The following is a 10000-nucleotide window of genomic DNA, read 5'->3' on the forward strand; positions in this document are numbered from 1 at the left end:
TAATAACAAAAAAAACAAAAAATTAAAAAACAAAATAAATAGAAGAATAAAGCAATGGAAATAATATGATAATGATAATAATAGTGAAAATAAAAATGATAAAAATAGTAAAAAAAATAACATTAAAATAAAGAAAATGATGAGTTATGGACGCCCTTATTATACATTGAAGGTATATGTTTTTAGAGCACAAGCGAAGGTGCACGAGGGGGAATTGAAGTAGCACTACCATTTTAAAAAAAAACCCCCTTTGGGTCCTAAATAAATTTCCCGTAAAATTTTTTGGGGAAAAAAAATTTTTTTTCAAAAAAGTAAAATATTTTTAAAATTGGAAACGGGAAAAAAAAAAAAATTTTTTATAAAATTTTTATTTATATAATATATATATATATATTAAAATTTTTTTATTTATATATATATATATTATTTTATAAATTTTTATATATTATATATTTTTGGTTTTTTTTTTTTTTGGGGGGGGGGGTTTGTGTGTGGTGTGTGTGGTTGGGGGTGTGTGGGTTTTTGTTTTGTTTATTTATAATAACAATTAAAAAACCCCCCCCCAAAAAACCCCACCCCAAAACCCCAAACCCCCCCCCAAAACACCCACCACACCCCCAAAACATAAAAATAAAATTTTAAATTTAATATTATTTTAATTAAAATAACATTAAAAAAATTTTTATTATACTATTAACAACATTTAAAAATACACACAAAACCAACAAACCACACCACACCCCCACACACCACACACACCCCCCAAAAAAAAAAAAATTTTAAAAATTTATTTTATATATTATATTATATATATATATATATAATTAAATATATATATATAAAATAATATATAAAAAATTAATTTTTTTTTTTTTTTTTTTTTTTTTTTTGCATATAATTTATTATTATAATTTAAATAATTATATTAATATTTATATACAAAATTTTATATATTAAAATTATATATTATATATCTTTTTTAAAATTATATATATATTAATTCAAATAAAAAAAAATTTTATCATAAACCTATCACTCTCACCCCACACCTAATAAATCCCTGCGGCGTAGGGCCTCCCCCAAACTTTTCCCTTTTTTTGGCGTTTTTTTTTTTTCCGACTTGGCCCAAACTTTTTTTATTTTCGTCACACCACTCCCATTTGTTTGGCCCCTTCCTTTTAAATTTTTTAGCCCAGTCTGTTCCTTTTCTCTGTCCACCTGTCTCCTGTCCCAAACATATATACCCCCCTTTTATCTTTTTTATACCCCCAAGTATTTTCCACTTTGTCTTTCCCTGACCCCGTGCCCTCATCCGATCTCTTAGGGTAAATTTCCCCGCATCAAAACCCCCCATCCCTCTCTGGACTTTCTTTTTCCTCTGTAAGGGGCCATTTTCTGATCCGTAGGTCAAACGGGAGGACCATTGGTTAAAAATTGCAAGAAACCCCTTAGAGATACTGTGTTCCCCGGAGGCGCCCAGCTAAGACTGAGCGTCGCTTAATTTCCCAAGGCAATTTAAACGGTTTTTTGGGAATGGGATTCCCCCCGTCTAACACTTTTTCTAGTTGTTATTTTTTCGTTTTTTCCCTGTGGAGCTTGATGGGCTTGAAACCACCAAATACTCCCCTTGGGAAAGGGTCATCGGGGAAGCCACCGCAAAGGACTCATAAACCACAGATGTAACAGGCGCCCAATGTTTTCAAACCGCATGGGTGATGCAAAAATATGAATAAAAAAATAGATAATAAAAAATATATATAATACATATATATTTTATAAATTATAATTATATATATTATAATATATATATATATATAATTTTATTGCATATATATTTCCTATGCTCCGCGATGGTATGTATTTGAGCCCCAAACTCCGCCCTTTCATGGTCCCGAATTAAATTCCTCGCGCGGGCGTCGTAAATCCCTGCGCTCCGAGCCGTCTCAGGGCAGAAAACGCATATCGCTTTGAGAAGTAAAACGCAGGTTCGTGGGGGGAAATCGCCGCCGTGGCTAGGTATTAAACCCGAACCGCGGATTGGAAAGCCATCCAATCAGGCAAAGTGGCACTGCCAAATAACCCCAAATATATTTTTAAAGACCCCTGTGTTCTGCAGTGGAAGAATGGCTGTAAAAAAAAAAAAAAAAAGAAAAAAAAAAAAAAAAAAAAGAAAAAAAAAAAAAAAAAAAAAAAAAAAATATATATATAATAAAATATATATATATATATATATAATTTTAAAATATATATATACATATAATAGCATATATATAATATATATATATAATAATTTTTTTAAATATATAATATAAAAATATATTTTTAATTAATATTGGTTGGTGGTGTGTGTGTGTGTGTGTGTGTGAATGAGTTGTGTGTGTACATATATATTTCCCTATTTATTTCTCTCTTTCTCTGTATATATAGATAGATAAATAGATAGATAGATAGAAGATGAATAGACGGACAGGCAGATAGACATAATTTTTTTCTTTTAAATTTAAAAAAAAATGTATCCAGACACACATATAATACAAAACACACACACCCACCCCACAAAAAAAAAAAAAAAAAAAAATATATATATATATATAAAATTAAATCAATATATATATATATATATAAATATTATATTTTATATAATATATATATATATTTTATATATTTATATATATTTTATATATATATTATATTATAATATATATATATATATTATATTATATTATATTGTTTTTTTTTTTTTGTGTTGTGTGTGGTGTGTGTGTGTGTGTGGTGTTTTGGGTTGTGTGTGTGTGTTGTAAAAGGTTGTGTTGGGTGTTGTGTGGTTTTGGGGGTGGGGGGGGGGGGGGGGGTGGTTGGTGTGTGTGTTTTTTGGGTGGTGTTTTGTGGGGTTTTGGGGTGTGGTGTGGTGGGTGTGTGTGGTTTGTGTGGAGAGAGAGAGGGGGGCAGGGGGGGTGGCAGATAGAAAGACAGAAAAACAGATAGATTGACGAATTTTAAAAAGTGTGATACATTCGAAAAAATTCCTCATCGACAGCACCATATGAAATTTTAAAAGCAAAAAAAAAAAAACCCTTTCACTTCCCCTTCCCTGGCCGTTTTTTTTTCCCCAAAATTAAACCTTAATTTTTTTAAAATTTTGGGGAAAAAGGGGTTGGGGTTTTTTTTGTGTGGGTTTTTTTTAAAAAAACCCCCCCCCCCTCCCAAGTTTAAAAAAAAGGGAAAACCCCGGGGTTAAAAACCCCTCCCCCCTTTCCCTTTTTTTTTCTTATTCTCTCTCTTTTCCCTTTTTTTCTTTTCTCTCTCCCCTTTTTCTCCTCTTCCCCTTTTTCTCTCCTCCTCTCTTCCCCCTTTTCTCCTCCCTTTTCTCCCTCTTTCTCCCTCTCTCTCTCTCTCTCCTTCCCCCCCCTTTTTTTTGTTTCCCCCCGCCCTTTCCCTTTTTTCCCCTTTTCCCCCTCCTTCATCTCTCTCCTTTTCTCCCACCTCCCTTTTCCCCCTTTCCCTTTCCCCTCTCCTTTCCCCCCCCCCCCCCCCCTCCCCCCTTCCCCCTTTTCTCCCCCCTTTTTTATCTCTTTTCCTCCTCTCCCCCCTTTTCCTTTTCTTTTCCCCTTTTTTTTTCTTCTTTTCTCTCTCTTTTTTTTTTTCCTTTTTTCTCTGTTTTTTTTTCCCCCCCCCCCCCCTTTTTTTTCTTTTCTTCCCCCCCCCCTTTCCCCTTTTTTTCCCTCTCCTTTTTTTTCTTTTTTTTTTTTTTTTTTTTTTTTCTTCCTTTTTTTTTTTTTTTTTTTCTCTCCCCTTTTTTCCCCTTGTCTCTTCTTTTCTTTCCCCCCTTTTTTTTTTTTTTTTCTTTCCCCCCCTTTCCCCCTCTTTTCCTTTTTCCCCCCCCCATTTTCCCCCCTTTTTTTTTCTTTTTCTTTTTCTTTTTTTCTTCCCCCTCCCTTTTCCCCCCTCTCTCTTTTCCTCTCCCCTCCCTCTCTCCCTTTTTTCCCCTTTTCTCCTCTCTTTTTCCCCCCCCCTCTTTTCCCCTTTTCCCCCCCCTTTTTTCCCCTCCCCCTTTCCCCCCCCCTTTTTCCCCCCCCTTTTTTTTTTTTTTTTCCCCCCCCCCCCTTTCCCCTTCTTTTCCCCCCTTCCACACCCCTTATTTTTTTTTTTTTTATTTTTTTTACTTTTCTTTTCTTTTTTTTTTTTTTTTCTCCTTTTTTTTTCCACCTTTCCCATTTCTTCTTTTTCCCCTTTTTTTTTCCCCCCCACTTCCCTTTCTTTTTTCATTTTTTGGCCCAAAGGGGCCCCTTTCCCTTTTTCCTTTTTCATTTTTCCTTTTTTTTTTCCCCCTTCCACCCCCCCCCCCTTTTATTCCTCCCCCCCCCCCCCCCTTTCCCCTTTATTACCCCCCCCCTTTCCCCCCCCCCTTTTTTTTTTTTCCCCCCTTTATTTTAAACCCCAAAAACTCTTTTTCTTTTTTTTTTTCCCTTCCGTTTTCCCCTTTTTTTGTATTCTTTTTTTAAAAACCCCCCCCAAAAAACCCCCCTTTTTTTTTTTTAAAACCCCCCCTTTTTTTTTTTAAAATTTTTTTTTTTTTTTGGGGGAAAAATTTTTAAAAGGGGGAAAAATTTAATTTTTTGGGCCCCCCCCCAAAAATTTTTTGAATGAATTTTTTTTTTGGATTTTTTTTTGATAAATTTTTTAAATTTTTTGGGGGGTTTTTTTTTAAAAGTTTTTTTTTGATTTTTTTTAAAAAAAAATTTTTGGTTTTAAAACCCCCCCCCCGAATTTCCCCCCCCCCCTTTTAAAAAATTTTTAAGAAAAAAAAAAATTTTTTTTTTCCCCCCCCCCCCCCCCCCCCCTTTTTTTTTAAAAAAACCCCCCCCCCCCTTTTTTTAAAGTTTTTTTTCCCCCCCCCCCCCCCCCCCCCCCCTTTTTTTTTGAAAAAGTTTTTTTTAAAAAGAAAAAAAATTTTTTAAACCCCCCCCCCTTTAAGAAAAAAAAAAGGGGGGAAAGGGGAAGGAAAATTTTTTAAAAGGGGTTCAAGGGGTTTTGGGGGGGTTTGGAAAGGGGAAAAAAGAAAAGAGGGTGAAATTTGAAAAAATTTTGAAAGGGGGGGGAAACGTACGGAGGGGGGGGTTTGGTTGGGGGAAGGGGGGGGGAGGGGGAAAGGAAAAGGAAAAGGGAGGGAGGGGAAGGGGGAAGGGAGAAGGGGTGGAGAGAAAAAAAGGGGAAAGGAGGAGGGGGAAAAGGGAAGGGGGGAAAGGAGAAGAAAAAAAAGGAAGGAAGGGAAAGGGAAAAAGGGAGGAGAGGGAGAATGGGGGAAAAAAAGGGGAAGGGGAAAAGGGAAGAGGGAAAAAGGGGAAAAAAGGGGAAATGGAGAATGGAGAAGAAAATTTTAAAAAAAGAGGGGGGAAATTGGGAAAGGGGGGGGGGGAAAAATGGGAAAGGAGAAAGGGGGGGAAATTTTGAAAGGGGAAAAAGGGGAAAGGGAGGATGGAAAAGGGAAAAAAAGGAGAGGAAAAAAAAGGAGGAAGGGGGAAAGAAAATAGGAAAGGAGAAAAAAATTAAAGGGAAAAGGGGGGGAGAAAACAGAAAGGGGAAGAGAAAAGAAACAAAAAAGGGAAAAGAAAAACAGGGAAGGGAAAAAAAAAAGGGGGGAAAAAAAAAAAGGAAAAAAAAAACGATGGAAAAATTTTTAAAAAAAAAAGAAAAAAAAATAATAATAAATAAAAAAAAAAAAAAAAAAGGGGGAAAATAAAAAAAAAAAGGGAAAAAAAAAGTGGGGGGAAAAAAAATAAAAAAAAGGGAAAAAAAAAAAAAAGGAGAAAAAAGGGAAAAAAAGAAAAGAAAAAAAAGGAAAAGGAAAAAAAAAAAAACGACACGAAGGGGAATAGAAAAAATAGAAAGGGGAAAAGGGGGGGAGGAAAGAGACGAAAAAATATAGTATGTATATGAAAAACGTATTTTAATATATATATATATATATATATATATTATATAATATTATATATATATAATATTATATTATATATAATATATATATATTATCCCACACCAACACCACATATATATACAGACTCATATACATACGTATGGTGTATGTAGATACATATATATAAAGAAATATACATACACACACACACTCAGAAACACACACATAAAAAAATACTTGCACCATAGCTTTTTTACTGTTTCCTTCCCCTTTCCCGGGTTCCCCTCTTTTATTTTCTTTGCCCCCATCTCCTTTCGTAAGCCTAGCAACCAGTAAAATGCACCTCGCAAATTAAAAGAATCCATATGCATTTTATGTTCCTCTTTCCCGCTGCCAGACTACGACACAAAATTTATAATACTTTTGCATATATACTTTAAAGAAAAAAAGACAAAAGAGAGAGAGAGAGAGAGTGAGGAGAGAGAGAGAGAGAGAGGAGAAAGAGAGGGAGGAGAGAAAAGAGAGAGAAAAGGAGAAGAGAGGAAATATATTTTTATAATATACTATATATAATACATTGTTATATTTTTATATTTATATATGACGCAGATGTCCCCGGCTTTTTTTTTTCGAACGGGAACAAACACCGTCCTCAAAGGGAACCGCCCAAAAAAAGGACACGCCCCTAAGGCGAGCCCAGAGAGAGACACAGCAACAGCCAACCACACAGGGTCCCCCCACCACCTCGTCCCCCACCCGGGGACACGGTGGTCTCTTGGGGGGTCTATTCTGTCGTAAGAAAAAACCAAAGCTAAGCCCCTTTTACCCCCCCACCAAGTCCATCTCTCGTCTCGCTCACTCTAGGGGCGCGGTGCTCCTAACTCCGTGTCACTCTATTCTGGGGCTTTGCGGTGGCCACTCGCTTACTCTGGGGAAGTGGTGCTCCCCCAAATCCGTTCGCTTTTCAAAATATATATAGTTTTTAAAAATAGGGATACACACACAACAAACACACACCACACACCCACACACACACCCCCACACCACACTCACAACACACACATATATTATATAAATATATATATATATATATATATTATATAATAATATTATATTAATAAATATTATAATTATATTATATGTATATATTATATTATAATATTATAATATATATATATATATATATATATATATATTCTATTTATATTTTATTAAAATAAAATATATAAAATTTATATATTTATATACATATATATATATTAAAAAATATAATTTTTATATTTTTTATATTATAAAATATAAATATATTTAAAAATTATATAATATAATTAATGTATTTATAAATTGTTGTGTGTGTGTGTTTTGTGTGTGTGTGTGTTTTGTGTGTGTGTGTTGTGTGTGTGTGTGGGGTGGGGTGTGTGGGGGTGGTTTTTGTGTGGTGTGTGTGTGTGTGTGGGTGTTTTGTGTGTGTGTGTGGTGTGGGCGTGTGTGTGTTTTGTGTGTGTGTGTGTTTTTGTGTGTGTATGTGTGTGTGTGTGTGTGTTGTATGTGTAATTATATAATATAATATATATATAATATTATAATTTATTAATTTTATATAATATAATTCTTGGTGTGTGTGTGTGTGTGTGTGTGTGTGGTGTGTGTGTGGGTGTGTGTGTGGGGGGTTTGTGTGTGTGTGTGTTGTGTGTGTATGTGTATATTATATATATATATTATTATTTATATATAAATTCTTAATTTTTTTTTTTTCTGGTTTTGTGTGTGTGGGGTGTGTGTGGGGGTGTGTGGTTTTTTTGTGTGTGTGTGTTGTTTTTGGTGTGTGTGTGTGTGTGTGTGGTTTTGTTATACCCCGTCTCCTCTTCTCTCTCTCTCTCTCCCCTCCCCTCTCCTCAATTTATAAAATTTTATATATATTATAATTTTTTTATTTATATTTTATATATGACAGTAGTAGAGAGGAGGAAATAAAGTATTTATATATAAAATTTTATATTATTTTTTAATTTATATATTTAAAATATATTATTAAGAGAGGAAGAGGAAGGAGGGGGGAAAGGGGGAGAGAGGGGGGGAGAGGGGGGAGAGAGAGGGGGGGAGAGGGGGAGGGGGGGGGGGAAATAAAGTTATTTTCTATATATTATTTAAATTTTATATTATTTTTATTAAATTTATTTTTATATTTATGTAGTTTATAATTATAAATCTATTATATTTAAAATTTTTATATTTATTTTTGGTGGTGTGTGGTGTGTGGGGTGTGTTTGGGTGTGTTGTGTTGTGGTTGTTTTGTGTGGTTGTTGTGTTGTGTGTGTGTGTGTTGTGTTTTGTTTTGGTGTGTGTGGTTTGTGTGTTTTGTGCGTATCATTTTAAAATGCATATTATTTATATAATATTACAATTATATTATAAAATATTATATTATATATATATATATATATATAATTATAATAAAATTTTTATATATATATATATTATATAAAATTATATATATATATTATATATATATTTATATATTTTATTGTCCCCCTCTATCCATATCGTTTACTATCTATGTGTTAGTGTTCTTGTCTACGTGGAGAAAATTTTTTTTAAGATGTGCCTCCTTCACACACACATTACTGTATTTTATTTTTATTTTTTTGTAGGGGGAAAAAAGAACAAAAAAAAAAAGATGAGAACAAAAGGAGGAAAAAAAAAAAAAAAAAAAAAAAAAAAGAGAATTTAGCGCCCTTGCATTACTCATAGAAAGAAGAGAAGAGAGAGATGGGAGAAAAAAGAGAGAGGGGAGAAGAGAGAGGGGAGAAGAGGGGAAAGGAAGAGAGAGAGAGAGAGAGAAGAGGAGAGAGAAAAGAAAGGGGGAGAGAAAGAGAGAGAGAAATGGAGAGAGAGAGAGAGAGAGAAGAGAAGAGAGAGAGAGAGAAGAGAATTTAGAGCATTCGGTTTTTTTCCGAACTTTGTAAAACTCCTTCTTTCACCCCCGCAGTTTTTTGGGCAGAAACGGCCGAGGTTGGCAGGGTTTCTTGGACGGGCGTGCAAGAAGGGGAAAATTTGGGGGGGGGGGGGGGGGGGGGGGGGAGGGAGCATTTGTTCATTTTCTTGTTTCTTTTTTATGCCTATTTTGTTATTAATATATATTTGGGGGTTGATTATTCATAAAATGGTTCAGTTTGCGCCCATATACACCCAAAGGGGGCGCGCACACAACCCACAACATATATATATTATATAATATATATATATAAAATTATATATTAAATATATATTATAATATAACTATATATAAAATTTTATTTATTATATATAATATATATATTTATTTTATATTATTAATATTGTTGCTGTTACAATATAAAAAAATTAATATTTAAAATATTATATTTATATTTTTATTTTATTTTATTATATATATTATTCTTATCTATGTATTCTAATTTAAATTTTGGGTATGTGTACCAATACCGTGAATAAATGTCTGCAGTCTGCATGAACCCAGTATGTATTTAAGAATACAATATTTTAAACTTAGTGCAATATGTATCTATATATTCTAATGGGGGACACTTTGTATGGTTTATTAGGTTTTTACATAACTTTTTACCGCTTTTGGGAATCATAACACTTAATTTCTCTGTGTATATTTCCCCAAATACTGAAAATATTTTTATTTACTCTCCGGGCCCCCTTATTATTAAAATTTTTAATTCGAAGGAAAATTCACATTTTTTAAATTTGCTTTTCCTTAGCTCTCTCCTTTATTCAGTTTTCTTTCTTCTCCCTGAATGATTTTGGGGTTTCTCCATGTCGCTCTGCCCTTTTTTTAAAAACAAACAGACAAACGAAATATATTCTTTCTTTCTTCCTCATTATTTCTGTTCTTTGATTATATTTTGTTGCCTTTGTCATAATTTTCTCAATATCTTTTTCATTATCATTAGTATTACTATTATCATAATGTCAGCATTGTTATTATTACTAATAACGTTATCATATTGATATCATTATAATTATTATCATTAATGTTATTCTCATTATTGCTATTATCACTATCATTTTTATCATCATTGTTATTATTATGATCAT

This window comes from Penaeus monodon, chromosome 4 (genome assembly GCF_015228065.2).
Source record: "Penaeus monodon isolate SGIC_2016 chromosome 4, NSTDA_Pmon_1, whole genome shotgun sequence".
In the NCBI taxonomy this organism is placed as follows: Eukaryota; Metazoa; Arthropoda; class Malacostraca; order Decapoda; family Penaeidae; genus Penaeus; species Penaeus monodon.